We start from the raw sequence: 23,783 nt of genomic DNA, 5'->3' as shown, positions 1-23,783 counted from the left end.
AGGCCCGTGTGCTCAGATTTGGGTGCACGTTAAAGAACCCCAGGTGGTCGAAATTTCCGGAGCCCTCCACTACGGCGTCTCTCATAATCATATGGTGGTTTTGGGATGTTAAACCCCACATATCAATTAATTATTTTTTCATCTTTGACAATTTGGTGCACACACACAGAAAACAAAGAAAGTTCAGGGCAACACTTCATAAGTATGCTACTGAAGGGTATAGTTAGTTTGGTATGTAGGTAGGTAAGAAACAAAATATTTAGATATTGTTGGAAGATAAGTGACAAGACGCTGCACAAAATCATGCAAGCACGGGCAGTCGTCATTCGCTGTAAGCTGTCGTACATGAAAAACAAATCTTGAAATTTGTTTGAGCAATGATATCATTGTTATGCATTGTTCTTCTCTGAGACAGTTTTTTTTTCCCTTTCAAGTCGGAAAGAAATGCAGCATTGAGTTTTCTACAATGTTACACAGGGTTGCTGCACGGTGACCTTAACATTGCTTTTTCTGAGTCGTTGAGCATTGCTAAAATTCTGCGCAGTGGTACTTGCAGTATTATACTAATAGTTTTTTTTTGTTCTCAGCAACCTTCAGAAAGCAAGACGTTCCTACGTCACAACTCGGGAAGTGTCGAGCCTCGCGTGAAGGCGTTCCGTAGAAGAAATATTCCCATGTCAAGATGCCATGTTTCTGGTGGCTTCTAGTATTTTGCGGTCTATTGCTGGATCGGTACGGACGTAAACTGATGCATTTGGCCAAACATACGTGTGCCTAATGCAATTATAAGCATACGAACATTTACAACTCCTACTGTTTAACCGATCAAATGACGGATAGCGTGATTCTGTTCCAAGCATCGAGAACAATAGCTCAACTTCAGATTAGCACCTTCATATAGAGCCCCAAACTGCTAGGGAAATGGCTCATTACATTAGGCGAATGAACCTACTAACTTGGTTTTCTTTCATTTGACTATAATTGCTGCAGAGGTCTAATAAGAGGTTATGCATAGAAGCAGAGGTGCATATATGAAGATATTGCCTGGGTCCAGCTCTCCCCTGCCCATCAATCGGGCTGAGCAAAATGCGAAAGAATGATGATATGGCAGCAGTACTCCGCGTAATAGGCAAGACTGCTGGAAGCAGCGAGAATTTTCGAAGAAGAGCTGGAAGCGCAGAAAGCCCTCGACTGCGTATGTGCGGAAAGACGAAAGTAGCGTCGAAGAGAAACGTCAGTGCCCTAACAAAGGCAGCGTGCGACGGCCCGCTTCAGCGACGACCCAACGTGAGTGTACTTGATGCCACCCTCACCACGCTTTTCCCTTTTGGGCGCCTCGACAATATCCCATTATTCTCCCTTTGAGAGCAAAGGCCCCGATGAATCCCTTCTCGCTTCCCTCTTCCCCCGTTATCCCCCGCTTGAATGCGGTGCAGCCCAAAAGGCAGCTCTCGGCACTTCTGCGGAAACGTGACTTTAGGGACATTCCCTCTTTATTTATTTCTTTTTTTTGCCCGGTTCATAAAGAAAAGCAGTCGCATCAGCCCAAGTGCATTCGTTGCCACGCTTGACCGGTTCTGGCTGCTCCACTTCCAAGAAGACAGGCTCGAAGACATCCCCCTTAAAGCTTCTCCTTCGCCGTTGTGACGGCCCCACTCCCCAAACATCCACCTTCTTCCTTATTTTCGCGTGTGTCTTCACGCAGCGTCCGGTATACGCCCCGGCTTCTGCCAGCCGGGGCTCCGAGATGGCCTCCCGGCGGCTTTAGTCTCGTCTTGTCTCGGCTGGACGCGCTCGGAGGACGTGAGCAACTGCTACTTCCTGCCGACGACGAGGAGGGCTCTCTTCAAGAGAGCGCGCCTTAAGGGAAGAAGCCGGGCGAAGCCGCGTCAAGTGCTACACGTACACGGGCCCGAAAGCTAGAGCAAGCGCCGCGCATGCCTAAAGTAACACGTATGTTCCCCGGAACTTACGCGGATAGCATGACAGCGGATGCGCACTCGTGGACAAGAGGGGCCTTTTGACTCTTACATACAACGACTTCATCCGGGAACGGTGTTACGCACGCCTTACGCAGGCGATGATCTCGCTGAAAGAAGTGGCTTCCAGAATGTAATAACGAAATGCATGGAGAAGTTGTACTTCATTTTAACGTAGAGTGTTAGAATGCACAAAAAATAAAGCACGGACGCACGATTGTCCCTTTCACAGCAGCCCTCAGTTAGAAGTTGGAATTCCATGTCGGGTACTCTTCGGAGTTCGGTTTTCACCTTTCAAGGCTTTTTTTTTTAAATTGCGTTGCCATATCCTAATCCCTTGGGATTTTACAATGCTACTGCATGTATATTGTATAACAACAATAATTTTGAGGGTTTTAGGTCCCAAAATAACGCTATCAATGCGAGGGACATCTTATTAAGGAGTTCCGGAAATTTGGACCACCTGGGTATTCTTTTTTAAACGCACCTAAATCGAAGTACGTGAGTATCTAGAATTTCGCCTTCCAAGAAATGCGGCCGCCGCAGCCAGGATTCGATCCTGCGACCTTCACGTCCGCGGTCAAGCACCATAAGCACTAGACCACCGTGAAGCGCGCACCTATTACGTGGCGGGAAGGTTTCAATAACCATAAACCATCCGGCACCCGCTAAGATACCGAGCCACACAAACCCCTCACAACTCATTTTATGTTGCGTATCACTCTGTCTGCCTTTTTTTTTCCTTTTCAAGAGAATTCCGTATTACACATTCTTTCAGCAACTGTTTCGCCAGTGGTAAGGTTCTTTCCCTGAGTCTATTCATCCACAGGGCTTCTGAAGTTTCCACAGCGGTTCTTTCCTGAACCTTCCCCGCCTTTCCAGTATACCTACTTGGCAACGCACCGACTTAGTTTTCCAACCGACTCGTCTTCTCTGCTGCGTATTACGCTCGTCCAACAACCGTCGCTTTCTCACAACGCAATCTCCGTGGACCTATCGCCCCGTACACGGCATCTTGCTTCCCATATACGTACAGCGAAGCATTTTACGTCAGTGGTGGCGTGCTTTTTTCTGTTTTATTTTCCTTAACTTTACAGGCCACGGAAGGACGCTTCGCTTTCTTTACCGCGGCCCGTCTCTTGCAAAAAAGAGCCGGTACTTTGGGCGAAGCTCATTACCGGCTTTTTTTCTTTTTTTTTTGGAGGGGGGGGGGGCTTCAACTTTCACGCCGTTCAGCGAGGAGCCACGGGAGGAGAGTAAATCACTGAACTTACAAAAAATACAGAGAAGTCCCCCGCGAGTGGAAGCTGTTTTGCCTTTGAAATTGAGCGAGGCGCCCTCCGCAGATTCGCGCTTGGCAGTCGGCGATTCCCGTTTCTAACGCCCGCTGTTGAGAACTCTGGGATGCCTTAGCTTTCACTTCCACGAGCTGTTCGAGAATATTTCTTTCTCTCCTTGCCGGCGTAACATAAATTCCTCGAGCCACGGCCGCGAGCAGGCGTGGGCAAAAAAAGGAAGAATAGCGTGGCATTATGCAGTCGCCGAGTGGGTCCGCATTCAACGGTCAAGCATCGGCCCCCACTTTCGACGGGAACGGCGCTGTTTACGCATACGCGGCAATCGCTTTCTCTCCGTACGAAGTGTCTCGTACGAAGGGCGAGGAACTTTCAAAACTTTTACTCGCTTTGCCTGAGTGCCTTAAGCGAATAAACCTCTCAAAAAGAAATAGTAATATTGTAGTAATGAAATTTCCGTGGGTCGGTGAAAGTGGCTCCATTTGAGCAAAGTGCGGCCATTTCTCTAATTGCGCTTCACAGTGAGATTGAAAGTTATGCTTTCGTTTCCACGTAAGAGAACGAGGCAATTTGTTTCAGCTGAGATTTAGCGTGTATGCGTTATGAAAAAAAAAAAACGTTGTTAAAAAATGAGTATGCGCGCTGGCTCACGCCAAGTATTTCACTCACATGGGTTTCGTTTACCTGCGATGGTACTGGCACAGGTCTCCATAGAGGCTTCCAGTGATAAAACGCGCAACTCTGCGTCACGCCTGAACAGGGAGCTTTTTTTTTTTGCGCAACTGCATCTACAGGAAAAGTTATGTCAGTGTCAGCACTGTAGATCTTACCAAGGCCTATTGCAAAAAACACACGTCTATGAGATTATTGGTTCTTCGATTCGAGCAGAAAGAGAGCACCGCCAAAAGCAGACACGCATAAAGAAATGATTTTCGGCTAAAGAAATAAACATAAGTAAATCACATAAGAAAAAAAATAGCTTCCTCCGAACAGTACGGCGGACTCGAAGTTCTTGAGGAGGCCAGAAGGGGCCGCGAAGGTCAACATCGGTAAGTAGTAAATCCCTTTCCCTCGTGGTCCTTCGCAAGCGTCGTTATGTTGCCTTGCTGCAGCCGAAATTTCCCCCCAAAGTCTGTGGAAACGCGCGTATTAGTCATTAAGGAGCTGTTTTCTGTCCCCGCCTTGAATCCTGTTCACTTCATCGTGCAATGTCACACACCGCGAAAGACAAGACTGGACTATGACTGAGTGTGCGCGCGTGTGCTGCCGAGTGTGCTGTTTCTCTCTTCCCTCTCTGCTCTCTTTCATCTCCCCTATTCCTCTCCCATGCGCAGGGTAGCAAACCGGCTGCCTATAGGCTGATTAACCTCCCTGCCTTTCTTTTCCCTCTATTTTCCTTCCTTCCTTCCTTCACCGTGCTTTCTGCTCAAACTTATGCTTTGTATTTCGTGGCCTTGAGAACCAAACCTTTCTGTGCTTGTCAATATACTGCGAGCACCGAGTAGACTCGGACCTAAGTAAACCTCGGACTTTTACCACAGGCTTAACTGTTACATAACAGTCGGGGCTTCTAACGTCCCAAAACCACGATATGATTTCGAGAGATGCCGTAACGGAGGGCGCCGGAGACTTCGACCACCCGGGGTCCGTAACGTGTAGCACAATGTAAGTACATGATTGTGCCTCATGCGCATTGCCTCCGTCGAAATGTGGCCGCCACGACCGGGATTCAATCCCACGACCTTCGTGTCAGTAGTCGAGCTCCATAGCCACTGGATCATCATGGCGGGTAGTGCACGAACATTGCTACGTCGTAGCAGTAAACAGACATAATTTTCACGGTATACTCTGTAAAAAGAAGCCGGGGTGCAATTACCGCGAGAAGCCTCAGCCAAATGTATATATATATATATATATATATATATATATATATATATATATATATATATATATATATATATATATATATATATATATATATATATATATATATATATATATATATATATATATGCAAATGGCAAACACAGGAACTACGGATTTCAGCGCCTTAGATGCAGCCATTCAGCAATCTGGATTTGCTCCATTGAGTGGAGCAGCCCCAGGGCTGACAGTGGAGTCTTCCTCAGAGGCGAAAGACCCCAGAGCGCGCCGTGGCCGTCGACTTACAGTGCCAATATGGCTCTCCTCTCGGCGACTCGTTCTCCTCGAGCGGCGACAGCGACGAGAGGCGAAGGATGCGAACGAACCCCTCCCTCCCCTTCCGAGGCTGTGGTGCACCGGTCGGCCACTCTCGGGGATTAAGGGACGCGTCGTCCGCTGCAAATGAGCGCAACTGCGTCGGCGCCAACACTCCTAATGGCGGACACATGACAGCCACTAGAGCCTCGCAATACGTCGTTTTCTGTTTCATGTTTCGCTTTTTCGTTGCTAACCCTCTCCGGAGGCACATCTAGCATCACCAGTGAAGTGGAGCTTACTTCTGTCGGTCGCTTTTATGCGCCGCGTGATGTACAAGCGTATGTACCACGCTGAGCGTATGGGCGATTTCGAAAAGACAATTTCTTCTTTGTCTTTCTTTGGCTTGGATGTCTTAGATACCTCACCGAACATAAAACGTGACCGACGGTAGCCACACGAGTGGTGTAACCAAAATCACGTGAGGACGTCATCACGATGTCATAGGTGGCCGAAATTCTGCGACGTCCTTGCAGAGTCATCAGGACATCACTAAAGCGTTACAATAGAACTTGACTCACATCCCGAGAACGTGACGGCGCGTGACAACGCGATCACGTGACATCGTTGCTCGTTCGACGGTGGGCCTATCCCCGAGGCGATGCAACACCATGTTAAAGGGACGCGAAAGGTCAAGACGATTTTTCGCGTATCACTGAAGTGAAATTTCACAATTGCCCAAAACGCAACACTTACCGCTACGCAACGCTTGGTTAGCGACAAAACGCTAGGTTGTCGCTAAAACACGGTTGGAGAAGCTACCTTGACATTGCCGCACCAAACAGTGCGACGTACGAAATGTTTAAAGGCATCTCCTGGGTCCTACGTAGCTTCTAATCAATAAAAAAATGAAAGCACAAAGTATACGAAGTTACAAAAAATTTCATCGAGCCGATGTCAAGAAAATATGAAAAACACATTTCGATTTTTTTTACGTCATGCGCGGTGGTTAAGTCGCAAAACTTAAAAATGAAACTTCGACCTTGATGTTCTCCGCTAATAATGAGCTTATGATAGTGCAATATATGGCGTCCCAGCTCTCAGAGTTAAGTTTGTCTATCTAAACCAAGTCCCTGTTGCTTTTCAGTGTCTTTTTAAGGGTATAAAAATTCCGATACCTTTTATCCCGGTGGAGCTGCAGAGCCACATAGGGTGCAGAAACCTGTCCGTGTTAAGGAAGGCAAGGGGTGGGGGCAACACAATTTTTTCGAAAGAGAAGGTGGCTCTGAATTTGTAGGCGTTTTAGGCAAATGCGTAAAATACATCGTGTTTTCTTCTTTTTTCTTTTTTACGTACAGGTTCTTACAAAAGTTATTGAACAGAAAACGTGGTTCTAATGTCGACTGCGGAGTCAAGTACGGCAACTCAGTACTCATGGGCATTATAAGTGGCGCCTTCACTCGGCTAGACTTCGTCTTAAAGAATGCAAATGGTGCTCCATCACTTTGACGAGTCGGTCGATGCTCCACGATCAAGGTTGTGCAAAGGACACTGACAAGGCTGTCAAATTCTTCGGTTTTCTATTTTATCGTCTATGACCTGACATAAAGCTGAAACGCGCATGCGCACTCAGGTTTCTAGACATGTCGCTTTAACGCACCGTGATGAACGCGCTAATTACGCTTGTTTTTTTTTTTTGTTGACATGAGAGAAGCGCGGGTGCTCGTATGCAGTCTGATGAGTAGAAGTTAGCAAGTATATGGAATAAAGAAGTTGGGAAATTCATCGCCAACTATTCTCTTAGAAAAGGTAAGAAGCTGAACAAAGCAGGAGAAACAGAGTACGGAGTGAATCGATAATCGATTATCAACGCTTTTTGGTTGCCACAAAGAAGACCTGGCAAGAGCAATCTCGTAACGCCACCATTCATTCATTCATTCATTCATTCATTCATTCATTCATTCATTCATTCATTCATTCATTCATTCATTCATTCATTGTATTACTTCCCTCGTTGAGAAATTACATGACGGCGCCCTTCGCAGAGGCTTGAAGCCGTCCCCTTCGCTAAAATTGAAGCTGAGGTCCATATTACCAAATCAACCCTATTCTTGTCTCATGTTTTCATATCGGATTGGTGCCTCTGTGCGTTTGATAAGCAGAGTAGACATGTATTCAAAAACCGTGCTTGTTCCTGACTTTTATCATGTTACCGTTTTCATTCCCTTATGCGTAGAGCGCACAAGAACGTAAAAAAAAAACATGAGACAAAGTTAAGGTTGATTTAGGAATACCTGTCTAAGACACCAATCTCGCCCCGGAGGATTGATTCGAGGAAGTCGTAACAAGAAAACTTCGCGAAAATGTTCTAAATAGCCGTTGAGATGTACCTCGTACTGTACCTGGTACTGTAAATCGTTAACAACTTTTTCTAAACACACCTCGAGAGAGCCTTTGACACGGGACGGCTTTCAGCTCTCCCATAGTCGAGTAATAAGTACTCTGATTCGTTAGCCACTTTTTTTAAACACACAGAAACCAGTGCAAGAGGCCTACGGTAGTACTCTAAATGGTTAACCACTTTTTCTAAACACACACAGACCATATTACAGTACCAAGTACGGTTAATCGTTAACCACTCCTTCTAAATACACAAACTGAGGAGTTCTCGCCACTCGTTTCCCATAGTAGAGTACCTAGTACTCTAAATCGTCATCGCCCTTTTCTAAACACACCATGGAGGCAAACGCCAGTCGCGTTCCCGCTCCACTGCTAAACATCGTACTAATCACAGAATTCTCGTCTAGCTTTTCATCGCTGCTTGTCCGTTAACAGATGGACAGACCCCAGAGGCGTTGCTTCATCGCCGAGAGTGGTGCTGGGGTTATTCTGCTAACGAAAAGACCATCTGCGACCCTTCGGGAGGACGCAATCAGCGACGTGTGAACAGATTAGTGGGTGCTGAGAAGTCTTCCCGTGGTCCCAAGACGTGCGTATAGAATTTGATGCGCGTCTGTGAGTACGTACCATGTTTTCATAGGAATGCGAAGAATTGCCCTTCAAGGAAGGTCCGTCGCTGCCCCAACCACCCTTACTATGTCAATGTATGGGGATAAGTTTGCCCCCCCCCCCTTCTGAGTAGCCGCACCCTTCCTCCCTATAAAGTCAGTGTATAGCACTGCCCCCCCCCCCCCCGCTCCCGGTCCTCTGTGCGCATGCCTATGCATCTATTGCCGACGTAACTTCCATATCTTTAGTTTGGTTTGTCCTCGAGATGGGTTATTCTCTGCACCGAGAATTCGGTACTAGTATTCATGGCAAATTTCTTTAACGTGATCTTTCGTACATAGTCTCGCCTTAGAAACTTGTAACACGCCTTAAAAACTTGCGATGAACTTCACCCGAAAATCGAGGAAAGCACAAAAATGAAATACTGCGCAGCCATAACTTTCTACAGGGGGACGAAACTCACGCCTGACTAGACTACATGTCGCTGAAGTACCTATGCAGAATCCGCCCCCATGAATTTCCTTTCATTGGCAAAGAAAAAAAAAAGAGGAAAAAGGAAAGTGATCTGGGAGTATAAATTCATAGCAGCCGACGTTTGTTACTTTACAACATTGTTATATCAGATCGCGCGGGATAGGGTGGTATTGAAACCATTGAGAGAGAGAGGTCTTCATCCTGCACTGGTCATAAGATTTGGTTAAAATCATTACGATGATAATGAACAGCCGATAGACAAAAATAATCATTGGGATGCGCGTTTGTCCTGCACTGGATTAAGACAGGCTTGCGATGATGATGATGATGATGATGATGATGATGATGATGATGATGATGAGCCGATAACCAACAGCAGCAAGAAATTATGCGAGTAAATGTTATTGGCTTCACACAAACTGTACTCTTTTTTTAAACTGTAATTACTGTTACTAATCAGTTCTGCGCAATTTCGCAAGATCGACAAAGTATTATAAAAGAGAAAATTGCTGCGATTCACTCGTTCGTAGCGCAAAGCCACGAAGAAACGTATGCGGTCCACTTCAACTGAAGTTGAAGGCGAGTTCACCAATTACCTGAATTGCTCAAGCCGAAATCGCCAATTACGCTGACTTCTCGCCCAGCGACGCAAGACCAAATGTTTCGATGGCAACTCACATTCACGCAGCACTTTCATCAAGAGCACGATGCTTATCTAATTAATCAGTAATCGCTGCATTCGGATCAGTGAGGCAAATCGGTAACGGTCCCACGTCTGAATGCGCCAATCGTTCCTCGCGCCAAGCTCTCTTTCGTAAAACTATTGACGGATAGGTTTTGTGGGTCGGCATTTTTTTTTTTTCCAGAATGCCGCCGTAAAAAAAGGAACGCTTTTCGCGACGAACTTTGCAGGGGGCTGCGGCATAAGCGGTGACACGGGGCCGTGTTCTGTTTGCGCCGTGGCAGACAAGGCCCGAGTCGACGCTGGTGAATCGATGCAGCAGCACGTCGCTATGCGACGCAAAGCGAGGCGTCGCGCGTTTCGTCCGTCGTGCTGCATTCACTTAAGGAATCACCTCGTTCGCGAGTACTGTTTGTTCGTTTGTCAGTTCATTGTTTTCCTTTTCGTCGGGAGTCACGAATGTGGAATTCGCAAATGACAAGTAGGGCAAATCGAAGAGAAGGAGAGAGTGAGCGAGACAGAGCCTCCACCAGGTGTTGGCACGTGATTGCCGCTGCGTAAGTGCGGCAATATAGGTTGGTTGTATAAAGCCACCCACGTTATGTTTTGCTTTTTCGCGCCTCGACGATAGCGGGGAATATCTGACGGTTTTGCAGTCTGGTATTGAATATCGCTGAAGGATCGAGAGAGAGACAAGGAAGAAACAAACGTTTACTCAGAAAGTATGACACAGCAGTGACACGAATGAAAGATAGCTAATACGAGAATGAGATAGTAACACTCCCCACAGTATCTTGAAAAGGACGAAAAAAAAGTTATTTCGCGTGGGTAGCGACACTAGGCCCTCTACGACCACCAATCTACACGATATTTTGTGCGGAGAGCTTCAATGCCATGGCTGGAACACTGCCCCTTTCTTTGGCAAAGCCCATTTAGAAGAGCGTGCCCAGATGTATAATAGCCTCGTCTTTGATTTTTCAGCCAAATGCAATTTGCATGTCTGGTAGTCTTCTAAAGGTACGTGCCACAGATACCAGAACATCGCCATGGAGCGAGCGAGCCGTGATCGTTCTCATCAATGCTTCCCCAATAGTAGGCATATATATGATATGGCCTCAAAGTGTGGTTGATTTCCATACCGGAAAGCGCTGCGGAATACAAGATATGCCCGGTGTAGTTCAGCACGTGATTGCCACTTCCAGAAGTTTAACCAGTCATGTTGCATGTTGACAAACGCATGCTCTTATGTGACGGACAGTGCCGCCTTCCTTGCGCATGCGCAGAAGCGCTTTGAGTACGCTTTCCTTTCCGCAGTAGTGCGACCCATGAGTTGACATTCGATGCTTGTGTGGTCACTTTAGCTTCACTTGCACGTATGGATTTCACTCCGTTTTGCGATTACTTATGAAACACCCCACCGCAATTGGTCTAGTGGCTAAAGTACTCAGCTACTGATTCGCAGGTGGCGGGATCGAATCCCGCCTGCGGCGGCTGCATTTCCGATGTAGGTGGATATCATGTAGGTCCGTGTGCTCAGATTTGGGTGCACGTTAAAGAACCCCAGGTGGTTGAAATTTCCGGAGCCCTCCACTACGGCATCTCTCATAATCACATGGTGGTTTTGGGACGTTAAACCCCACACACATCAATCAATTACTTATGATATAGCTTTTTAGGGGCGAAGCTTCTTATGGCGAGGCTTGTGCGTCCCATCGTCGTAGTACGTAACCCGTGGCACATACCAGCATACCAGTGGCACATACCCGCCCTCGGGCACATGTTACGAAAAACCTAGCACGGCGTCGTTATCACACTCTCGGTGTTAACAAAGCGCTGACAGCAAAAATGTAGTACACACTCTCTTTTAGTCCTTAAATTGTCCGCTGGATGGCGGTACTGGTATATGATGAGTATATGATAAAAAGAAGCGAGATGGTGGTACTAGATGGAGTGTTCACTAGATGGACGAACGGACGCGCGGACGTACACATGAACGGGTGCACGTGCGGATGAACGGAAGCACGGATGGATTGATGGACGCTTCGCCCCACTCATCATCTTTCATTCCATGGATATGCTGTATTTTTTATTTATATTTGACAGAATATGGGAAGGTAGACAACGTCAGAGCCGGCTATCTCAACACCGTGACAGTAATGTACAGGATGAACACACAAACAAAAAATAGCAATAAAATAGGAAAAAAAGTAATCATAATCAATAGAGTTGCATAAACACAGATATTACTTTTATTCAGCCTGAACAACGTATAAAAATTCAAGTAAGCTGCAGTGCATGCAACAGGGCACTGGGGAAAGAAAGCTGAACGTAAAAATGCGAAGCTTCATGCTCACAGTGAGGTGAACGATATCTTATGTGGTCGCTAATTATTATTATTATTATTATTATTATTATTATTATTATTATTATTATTATTATTATTAAATACACGATTATATTCGAAGACAAAAAAAGAGAAAAATGAAATGCGTAAAGACAAATTTTTCCACATTGAAGAAACATAAAATTATAAGTACATCATGATAACTATACGGATTTACATAGTGCATGTATAGCGCTGACTTGAACGCGCGCATCCGAAAACAGAAAAGCAAACAATAACATTTAATATAGGTTCAAAATATCAGTCACACGAGGTCAGACAAGGACTTATATCATTAAACGAATTATAAGCTAATAAGTTGAGTGATACTAAACTACGTTTTTTTTTCTGGAATGACCTCGAATAACAGAGTCTAAGAAAGGAAGATCGAATGCGGCAGAAACGTATTTCCCTGGGAGCACGATGACCAACACATTTCGAGCCAGCAATAGCTCCTTGTTCTCTTCTGCTGTACACAACACCTATCAGATTCTTCCATATCAACAACCAGGAATGAAAAGTAAAATTGAAGCAGCTTCTGCAATACATTGCCGGGAATGTTGAAACTGGCTTGGACACTCACAGCGATGAAAAAAATAAAAAAAATAAAAATAAATGGACGCTCTGTATGGAAGCGCGGCGTATCGGATATCGGCCAGTGAAGGAAGTTCCGACAACGGAAACGTCCAAGCGGATATGGATCGAGATGTGAACTTGTAGGCGGAAGTGAACAGCGCATGTACGCAGAACTAGAGGGGGCACGCGATACATGACTAATAAAGCCAAAAAAATTGAACTGGTTCCAGATAGGACAGCCCGTGCTTTTCAGAAGGTGTATTTCCGAACGTCAATAACATTTTCTGCCGGGATATCTGGCGATGCATCGTACACGGAGTTGCAGCATGTAGATGTAAACAAAAATAAAATAAAAAAGAGAGACAAGAGACGAGAAATATTAAACTACTTCACATGTGCGCATCTTCTGCAACAGTTCAAGTAGTCCTTTAAAATTGTTTACTTGTTGGAAGCCCGAAGTGAATTTACGTTTAAGCAGAACTCTGACAGTTTCCGAGAGCTTAACACCTACAAAGTGTCTGCTTAAGTAGCCCCGCCGCGGTGGTCTAGTGGCTAAGGTACTCGGCTGCTGACCCGCAGGTCACGGGATCGAATCCCGGCTGCGGCGGCATTTCCGATTTAGGCGGAAATGTTGTAGGTCCGTGAGCTCAGATTTGGGCGCACGTTAAAGAACCCCAGGTGGTCGAAATTTCCGGAGCCCTCCACTACGGCGTCTCTCATAATCATATGGTGGTTTTGGGACGTTAAACCCCTATATATCAATCAATCAATCTGCTTCAGTGAATTAACACCCCTGCCGCGGTGGTCTAGTGGTTAAGGCACTCGGCTGCTGAGGCGCAGGTCACGGGATCGAATCCCGGCTGCGGTGGCCGCGTTTTCGAAGGAGGCGGAAATGCTGTAGGCCCGTGTGCTTAGATTTGGGTGCACGTAAAGAAACCCCATGTGATCGAAATTTCCGGAGCCCTACACTACGGCGTCTTTCATAATCATATGGTGGTTTTGGAATGTGAAACCTAACATATTATCATAATTAGGTATAGGTTAACAAATCGGCAATTAGCCGAACCGAAGGTGCAGTAACGACAGAAAGTATACGCCGAGCGTCTACACGAAAACAATTAGTAAAGCAGGAGCTTTTACTTAGCGCCAGCAAAAAAAAAAAAAATTCGTTTTATAACACGTCATTTGTCCCCCGCCCCCTGCCATTTAACAGCTGGCTCTGAACTTTTCGCCGAAAAACTTTCAATGACTAGTGCGATTAAATTGTCTCGTATTCTTCGCGAAGCTTGCCTGCCGAAACGTGTTACCAGGCTGCTAACGTTGTTGTTATTGTTGTTGTTGTTTTCCTCTGCACATGGCTCGTACCCAACGGAGGAGATTGACTGATTATAAGGTTTCGAGAGTACTTAACCGTTTTTTACTAGTTTTCGTGTACTTTTTTCAAAGAGGCGTCAGTGTAAATACCTTGGAGTCTTTTTATGCGCCTGAACTAACTCGCACTCCAATCCAAAAGACAGTGAACTTGAAGGTGCAAGGACAGATATTCTGTTCTTAGAAGCGTTTCTGCAGTTTTCGCGAGTTCAATATCAGCGCTTCCGGTGAGGACTGCCGGAAGTGCCACAAGAGCAACTCAATATTCAGATGCGCTCCTCGAAAGGCGTATATTCCTGGCACCGTTTCCATCATCCCCTGGGAAGTGAAGGTTAAGATAATATCGTTGTGTGTACGTATATGACGATATTTCTTTCTTTCTTTCTTTCTTTCTTTCTTTCTTTCTTTCTTTCTTTCTTTCTTTCTTTCTTTCTTTCTTTCTTTCTTTCTTTCTTTCTTTCTATCTTTCTTTCTTTCTTTCTTTCTTTCTCTCTCTCTCTCTCTTTCTTTCTTTCTTTCTTTACAGGTAAATGGCAAAGGGGTGAATTTTAAAACGACACCTTCGTATATCACACCAAAGAACACGCCGCGCATAGTCACATATTTTAAAGAGCAACTAATGCGTCTGTTGTTAGCCCATTTCCGAGAGAAACTGAAGGCTCCAGAAATGTTCAAACAGACGACAAAACTGCTCCATCGATGGCCCCAAACATAATAACTATGGTGCCAGCAACCACCAAAGCTTTAGATCAAGTTTCAATTCCCCAAACCGCAGGAGCATTTCCTATTCGAGTGAAAACAAAGAAATACGCTATATTCAGGCGCCCCTAAATGCCTATTCAGCATTGTTTGAGGCGTTTTCAGGCGCGCGCGTAACCAGTACATTCGGCGCAAAAGCAACATCGTTTTAACGACTCTGATTCACAAAAGTCTGAAGAGACAAAGACTTGCATTTGTCTCGATTCTATTTCGTACCGAAACTAACCTATCGACAAAAAACAAAACAAAAAAACAGGAAACGCATAGCATGACGATAAACATGCGAGAGAACACGTATTGCGGGGGCAGAGGTACACGCAAATATTCCGGTTCCTCGCAGCACTCAAGAGAAGCGTCTCGGAGCACTTTTTTTTTCCCATTTCACATCTACTCAGATCTCATTCTAATACCCTGGGATGGCCTCCTTTGGAGCAGAACAATCCGAAGGCCTACACGCGACTCGTGCATGCTTTATCTTCCCTTGACAGCTTCCTCTTCATTCTTTCTTGTTACTTTGCTCCTCGGTTGGCATGACCGCGTGCTTCGTCTCGAAGTAGCTTCTCTGTATCACATATCGATGGCTGCGAAAAGGACCTATAGGCACTGGGCTTGTGTACTAGTGCGCACGCAACATTCACGCTTTGGGCCTCCAGCTAGCGAGCCAGTAGACCAGCCTTGAGAGCACTCTATCGCCCTCTTCACTCCCCTTCTCCTCGTCATACATCTGCACGACGCGCGTTCTCGTAAGGAGAGGCACGGTTTGCGCTGCATCAGCACCGCGCCCTTTCCGAGCGAGTAGAGAAGGCCTCGAGCGCCGGCCTGGCTCATACTGCTTCTGCAAAGGCGAGCACGAGCGGGAGATCGCACGAGCCATCGCACACATACGATCCACATTGAAGCCCGCGAAGACGCGAACGCGAGAAAGGTATTAAAAAAAAAGGGAGGCAAGAACGGTCATATCTGCGGAGAAGCCCGGCCATGTGGAGAGCTTGCCAAGCGAAGCAGAAAGAGAGAAAGCGGCAACCTGACATTTGAATTCAAGAGGTCAGCACCACAGTTGCCTGCGCGAAAAGGATACGGGAAATGGTCAGGGAAAGAGGGTTGAGTTGAAGGGAAGGTCGAGTGGTTGGGTATTAGTGGGCGTAGGGAGAATGGATGGCCCATAAAGAGGGTGCAAGCCAAACGGAGTTTGCGGCGACATCGACATCATTTTGCTCCGCCGGGTGATTATTTACGGGTGATTATTTACGATTTTGCGGGTGATTATTTCTGTTTTTTCTGTTTCATGTTCAATTTTGGGCAAACTTCAGGAGCTCTTAAGAATATCTGACAAAGGTCGCATCGTAATACTTGCGCTAATAGTCTTCCTTGCGGTGGAGGAGAATCAAGCTGCGAGGTGTGTCTACGGTTGCCTGAAACTATGATTCAACACTAGCTACCAGCGAAGACGCACGAACATAGGTGTCTACAGCAGAGCTATCAATAATGTAACGTTGGAGTCCTACCGCCACTGACATCTTGTTCTCGGCATGCTGAGTAATCATGTTCTTTTTTGTTTTGCTTTACAGCCGCCAGTACTGTACTAGGTGTCACCCTTAGAGCAGCTATCATTGTGATAAGTGCCCTCTGGGACTTTCGTTTTTATTTTTTTAGCGTGAACACTCCGCCAATTTTTAACATTTAACCTGCAACATAATTCAAGATATTGTGACACGGACAATTTAATTATTAGTAAACAAATGTAAACCAAACATTTCCTACGTAAAAATAAATAAAAAAACCGTCGCAGATCCCCCCGTCTAGAAAAAGGTATAGCGCAAAAGTGAAGCGTGTCTTCACAGAGGCAGTTGACCATTTGGTTTTCATTCTTTTGCCGCAAGAGCGAAAAAGCGAATGCTGCCGCAACAAATTGTAATGTCACGCGATTGATTGATATGTGGGGTTTAACGTCTCAAAACCACCATATGATTATGAGAGATGCCGTAGTGGAGAGATCCGGAAATTTCGACCACCTGGGGTTCTTTAACGTGCACCCAAATCTGAGCACACGGGCCTACAACATTTCCGCCTCCATTGGAAATGCTGCCGCCACAGCCGGGATTCGAACCTGCGACCTGCGGGTCAGCAGCCGAGTACCTTAGCCACTAGACCACCGTGGCGGGGCTGTAATGTCACGCGACAAACGGCAAGCAAATCGAAACTTGCAGTGCGCACCTCAAACAGAAAGCACGGACGAAATGAGCAAACATAGGACGAGCGCAGACTAAGAACTGTAACAGCTCGACACTTAAAGCTCAGTGCTCAAACACAAAGAAGGACGCACGAAGCGAACGCACAAGTATACACAGGACAAGAGCGAACAACTATCTCAATTATTACGTATTGATGCGTGAGCAGAACGCGCCTTTCGAAAACGCGGCCGCGGCAGAGAGTGAAGTAATCTTCGTGCTCTTTTTAAGCCGTCTAACTTCAATGCAAACTTGCGGTAGAGCTCGGTGTATTCCATTGTAGGAGAGTTATACGGCGAGAAAGTGGTTGTAGTCGCCTTGCAGCGTCCGTTCTGAAGAGTGGTATGGGCGTACGCAGGTCTTGGTCATGAGCCGATCGAGCATCTTCATCTGCGCGGTCATTGCGCACAATTCCGCAAGGACTGGGCAACCACTGAAATACAATATCGTGACCTTCCTTGAGCGCTTCGTGGTAGTCGTGTCTTATCTGATATACTAATTGTTCGTGCAACCTGTGCTGCATTACAAACCGTAGTGTCTGTAAGGCTGACCTCGAGTCGCAAAAGATGGCTCATTGGTTAGGTTTCTGCCGAAAAATGTACTTTACTGCACCTTGAAGCGCTGCGAGCTCTGCTGCTGTCGACGTCGTGGTGTGAGAGAACTTGTATCGAAGCAACACATTATCAGATGGAACAACCACTGCTCCTGTACACCGGGTTTCTCAAACACGCACCTGTATTCGATCGACCCAAACTTGCAACTTCGTTTGCCATCCGGGCTCCCACGATGCGCTGAAACTTTACTGTGTCGCATGAGGTGTGACTTGGCATTTACTAATGCGTACTCTCGTCTCCTTGGAATGGCGAGCCCTTCGGCATGCAACATCTGCGCCAGCGAGCAAACGCTTGAGCACATTCTATGCCATTGCCCAGCATATCAGTCTGAACGACGTATTATGGAAGCCAAGCTTCGTCAGCTGGATTCACGGCCGCTTACAGAAGAGAAGATCCTGGGACCATGGCCGACATTCGCCCATACACGCAAAGCCACTAAAGCCCTCTTGCACTTCTTAAGGATCACCAGACTTCACGACCGCTTGTGAAAGAACAGTGTGAGACCGTGCTGTGTAGTCTCGAGCTGCCTGTTCATCCTCCTCTTTCTCACGCCTCTTATTTTCAACTCTTTTCTTTCTATTATTCTCCCTTTCCCACACCCCAAGTGTAGGGTAGCCAACCGAGCCAAGCTTGGTTAACCTCCCTGCCTTTCCTCTCTATTTATCTCTCTCTCTCTCTCTCTCTGCGGTAGAACTCAAGCGGTACAAAGTACCCGAATCACGAGATAAGCGTGCGCACACGAGCAACCTCGCCCTGTGGAGCCTCACAGGCTTTGGAACACGCGGGGCGACGACCTTTAGAGCGCGCTCAACTAGCGCATTTCGCGCCGTCTCGCTGCTAGTAAGAATAACATCTAAGAGTTCTGTGTGCCGAAAGCAATCTTTTAGTGTATACAATTTACAGTGTCATATCCGTGGCCTAAAAAGGTCCGCCGCGCCGAGGTGGACCCAGGCATAAAACGCTATCGTGTTAAACATACGTGTAAAAGTTAAAAGGAAAGTAACAGCGTCAATGCTGCATGTTGAGCCCAAGTTAGCCTGTAGTTTCCCTGGAAGCGACGGTGATACTGCACGTCAGATTGTAAAAGCCTTTGAAATTAACAGGAAGAGACAGTGACGTCCTCACTCGACTCGCGAACGCCACCTACTCGTATAACTGCACAGTCATAGAGTCACTTCAAGCACTCGGAGACACTCGGTTCACCGTTGCGATTGATCTCGGCGATGCAGCGAATATGCGGGCTTCCTTTGTAATCGGGCACTGGTGTCTGGACTTCTAAAGTAGGTTCTCGAGTGTGTTCGAGCCGCGGCCTCAAAAGCGAGGACCCCGCTGAACCTTTCCTCCGGATAGCTTCTCGCCCTTCTTTCCATCGGAGGCCCGTCAAGCACATCCCTCGCGATCGATCCACGAAGAGTGCGGGACGCGCTTACCTGGCCGCTATTCTTAGGGCTGTGCCCCTCCTCAGCGCACCGGAGACGGTCGGAGACACACCGGTTTCGGCGCAACCTGCTCCCACTTCCTCTCATTGCCAACCCCTATCCAAAACTTCTTCGCTTCTGGACCTCTTATTTCTGCTCGGCAGAATCAAATTGGAAAATGAGCCCTTTAACGCAGACATGCGGCGAAGTTCATGATGGAATGATTCAGCCCGCTCCGGTGTTAGGGTCTCCGTACGTTCAAGCCACACGGCTGCACCGCACAGAGCGGATGGCCTTCCACCCGTCGCTCATTGGCTTTCGCCTTTGACAGAAAGAGCAAAAAGAAAGGGAAAGGAAAGGAGTTTAAGCAAGGTTTTTCTCGTTTGGCTACCCTACATGCTGCATGGAAGAAAGGGGCAATAATCGGTAAGAAGGAAGAAGAGTAAGAAAGAAAATGAACATTTAGTGGGAACACACACAATACAAACTTGAGCTGATAGATTCCAAACTTTCATGCAGTATGGTTTATCTTCAAGTAATACAACAAGGTTTTCGTGGCCTTTAGAATGCAGGAAACCATGTCCCAAAGTGCCAGGAGTCTGCGGCAACCCGAGACATGCAGAAAACCATCCGCACAATGCGGGAGGCCGAGTGGTTTGAGCGCAATGTGTAGTCTACATCACCGACTGCACGAAGGCTCAAACCTATAATGTAAAATAAGACTTCAGGGTGACTAAGATGCGGGGATGTTTAGCAGATGATCAGCCTCGGCAGTGTACGCTACTCTAAACAGACAAAAAGGGATGGAGCAGGCCCATAGCAAAGACGCCCCCCCCCTCCCCCTCCCCGGGATTCTGATGAAGGGTGTTGTTTCAGTGAAAATGGCTGATGAAAATAGGTGTTTTTCTAAAATGCTAAAGGTCTTCAGCGAGTGGGTGTTCCCGAAGAAGATTACTGGCTGCTAGTCAGGACAGGGGTGTTTGAAAAAGACGCAGAAAAGAGTCGACGTCAATTGAAAGATATCGTAGCAATTTGCTATTGCGACGTGCGTGCACAAAACAATCATGCTTAAATTCAAGTAAAAAGATCTACATGCTCTGGCATTGTCCCTCGCTACGGGTCACGAACCACTTCAATGAAGACAATTGGCTATCCACTATCAAGAGCCCCGATGTCGAGGATCAAGTGTGGGTTGTCCAGAGGGCCCACGGTTCGGTGGTCAGCCTTGGCTTGACTGTTCCGACGTGGTAGCGGCCCACTGCGCGTTGAGTTTCAGGACTTCAGACATTTCACGACTTCAGATAAAGTTTCGCATCCATTCATCCATGATTTTTGATAGGCATCAGCCGAAGTCGGTTGACTTTCCTTTCGTAGGGACGTCATCTAGACTTCAGGGGAAAGTGAACGAAAGCCTGGCATCGTGCGCAGTAGAAGTACGCCATGGTCGAGGAGTGACGTGCTGCCGTCGTTTCACGGGAAAACGTCGTTTAGAGCTATAAATCACCATATGTAATAAAGCAAATAAGGGACTGCATTCAATTAAGTGGCCCCGCTGCGATGGTCTCGTGGCTAAGGTACTCGGCTGCTGACCCGCAGGTCGCGGGATTGAATCCCGTCTGCATTTCCGATGTAGGCGGAAATGTAAGCTCTTGTGCTCAGACTTCGGTGCACGTTAATGATCCCAGGTGGTCGAAATTTTCGGAGTACTCCACTACGGCATCTCTCAAAATAATATGGTGGTTTTGGGGCGTTAAACCCCACATATCAATCAACCATTCAATTAAGTGGGGTCACATCATCTTTTGTCACAAGTTCACGCACCATTTTCGCTTTCGGAACAACGATAATAATAATAATAATAATAATAATAATAATAATAATAATAATAATAATAATAATAATAATAATAATAATAATAATAATAATAATAATAATAATAATAATAATAATAATAACTGTCATCAAAAACGCGCGGTGAAACAGCGACGTCTGTACATACGCATTCCGTTGACCACAGGCGATATCTTCGCACTGTCTTCGGGTAAACAGAGCGTCAAGCCTTCGCAAGACCAATACTAAAACAAATAGCAGCCATAGCAACATCATCCCAAACAACCGTTTATTAGCGAGCAGAAAAGAACAAAAAACGAATGAGGAAGAAGATGTGGCAAACCGATATAATCCAGTGAGAACGTGCGGGGACAAACACTCTGCGGAGATGGTGCAGACTCATAAAATGTCTCCGGGAAATAAGAGGGGGGGGGAGAGAAGAAATCAATAAGAAAAATAGAGAGTGGACGGTGCTGTACCTATTCAGCGCGAGCTTCGCTAGAGCGTGGCTTGCCCCAACGCACCGCTAAATTGTCAGCTGGGCCAACGAGTGGTGCGGAGGGTTTATCGGCGGACGTGTCCGGCGCGCCGAAAAGACTCGGCCGCAGCCACCCTGGGCCGTCGCTTTTCGAGAGGGCCTCCGCCCGACGGTCGTGGAACGGCATCCGTGCCACAGCCCGGGCCCTCTAATTGGACGAACGCCCGGTACAGCGATAACAACGTCGCTTTGTACAGAGAGTGAGGAGGCTTCGGAGAGGAGGTGAATGACGAGGACAACGTCCGTGGTCCTCGCTCCTTTGACTGGCCTCGCATTCGGAACGGCGTATACTTGTCTCGATGAGACAAACTCTCCATACCTCCACGGTCGACAACTCGAGGCCGCAGGAATGCTGTAACCAAAGGGTTGAGAAACACAGCTCGGCGGAATTCGTCGCTGGACTAGTTGGTTTGTCCGTGCTGAATAGGCGCTACAAGGTGCTTGAAGTGATCTTGTGATCTCATTATATATATATATATATATATATATATATATATATATATATATATATATATATATATATATATATATATATATATATATATATATATAGTTTTTCGTTGTTCTTGCACTGATCTTGCCTGTAAACTGTTCGTTACCTGTCTGTACCATTCCAATTCCTCCCCCCCTTACCGAATGCCCTGTTCTAGGGCCCGTAAGGTTTTTTTTTGAATAAAGAATAAAGAATAAAGAATAAAGCTCGGAAATAGGGTGCGCGGAACGTGTTGTTCGTTGAAGTTGCCAGAACGACCTGCTTTGCTGCTCCTTCTTCAATTCGAGTCGTTGGTATGTTTAAGAGATGTTGGGCGAGTGGTCAAGCCGTATAAACTAAGACACGCCGAGCATTATTTGCAGTGACCAAACAATACATCGGCCAAACGGATCGTCGCCTGAATGTGCGCCTTCGCGAACGTCAAAGTTTGCGAAAGGGGACCCCGCACTCTCCCTTCGCGATTCACTCGCAAGGAGTGCACATGCCAGCCAAAACTTTGCGACACAGTGATAATTGACAAGTATAAGAAGTGAACAACGAGATAATTAACTGGAACCTTCCACATGAAGAAAAGAGAAAATAGGTGCGCCAGCTAGGCGTCCGTTCTGTTGACAGATTCTGAATCTGCTTTTAGGACGTGACATAAGTCAGCACATTTCTTGTTATTTTGGGGTTCAACACGTGCTTCCCTGCTATATGCAGTTGTTTATCGCTGCGGTCTTTCGTTAATCCCCACTGTTATTGGTAATAAGGATGGTTTGTTATGACGTGCATCCGCATGGCTCATGTATAGGACCGATCTCTTCGAAATACAAAAAAAATATTTGCTAGCGAGAACTCCATCCTGCGTTCTTTTTAGTACTTCCAGCAAGCACAAAACTTTTCGCTTGTTTCGTCATGAAACTTTACCAACAGGCCCACTTGGCTATTATCCATGCCAATAGCGCACATAACTAAGTCGCGCTTCGAAATGCGGACGTCGTGTCACACGTGATTATATTACGTGCTTTTTTTAAGGTGCGATACACCTTAGGGTCTCGCTTGTCGGCGTCTAATGTCATATGGTGTGTCGTGTAGTCCTGGCCTGTCATGAAATCGGGTATGCGCCGAAACAATTGGGTGAATACCACTGATCGTTACTGTTCCCTAAAGATCATGGACCATCTCCCGGCAGGGAACCACGATGGGATGCGAAGCAGCAGCGGCGCGCATGCCGTTGACCCGGCCGAAACGGGCGTCGACGTGGGTGCCGGAAGAACGGTTTGTAGCGAAACTCGGTGTAGCCTTTACTCGAGTAAACGTTTTTTTTTTGAAACGCAAAAACACGGGAGGCGGGTTGGGTTTCGCGTAAGTTTCATCACAGATAAACGAGCCGAAAGAGTGTTTCCACTCGACGTGCGGTCGAGCACTGTGGGCGGTGGAGAGGGTGAAGTGAGAGAGAAGTGTGTTGCGAGCGGGCGGAGGAGCGACACCTTCTAGGTGTGTTGGGAGCAGCCGGCAGCTATTGTGGGTGAGAGAGAGAGTGACGTCAACGCGTAGCTGCGACTTGACCTACTTGGCATCGTTCCGAAAACTGCAGTGGGCAAGCGGGATGCGGCGCGTTAGCAAGGAGACACGGACGGACAGCGTTACACAGGATAGTCAAAGATCTGCTTCGTATCTAAAATGAAGAAAGCAACAGTTAGCCGAGCAAAAAGCCGACGGCGTTAGTGAAGGTGATTCACTTTTTCCTACAGAGCATAGGAAAGTGAAACCGGGTATGTAGAGAAGAAGAAGAACGAAGAGAAGAAATATAAGAAGAAAGAGAACAAAAACAGCAAGAGAAGACGAAAAAAACAACGCCCCGCCACGGTGGTCTAGTGGCTAAGGTACTCAGCTGCTGACTCGCAGGTCGCAGGATCGAATCCAGACTGTGCAGGTTTCACTTTCGATGGAGGCGAAAATGCTGTAGGCTCG

At 46.7% G+C, this 23,783-nt stretch overlaps 1 protein-coding gene across 6 annotated transcripts in view; it reads right to left on the bottom strand.

The window, feature by feature from the left end:
* The window catches only part of LOC119173478 (metabotropic glutamate receptor-like), a 450,920-nt gene that overhangs the window by 247,288 nt on the left and 179,849 nt on the right, over nucleotides 1–23,783 (bottom strand). The window contains exon 1 of one of the 6 annotated variants that reach the window (XM_075894966.1): nucleotides 3,944–4,048. The exons of the other annotated variants lie outside the window; for them this stretch is intronic. The gene's annotated coding sequence lies outside the window, so the exon portion shown is untranslated. Of the gene's footprint in view, nucleotides 1–3,943; nucleotides 4,049–23,783 lie in introns of those variants that run through there. 6 annotated transcript variants of the gene reach the window in all.

Source organism: Rhipicephalus microplus, chromosome 5, assembly GCF_043290135.1.
Source record: "Rhipicephalus microplus isolate Deutch F79 chromosome 5, USDA_Rmic, whole genome shotgun sequence".
Lineage (NCBI taxonomy): Eukaryota > Metazoa > Arthropoda > Arachnida > Ixodida > Ixodidae > Rhipicephalus > Rhipicephalus microplus.
Note: the sequence above shows the minus strand (reverse complement) of the source record. Positions and strands in the feature narration are given on the sequence as shown.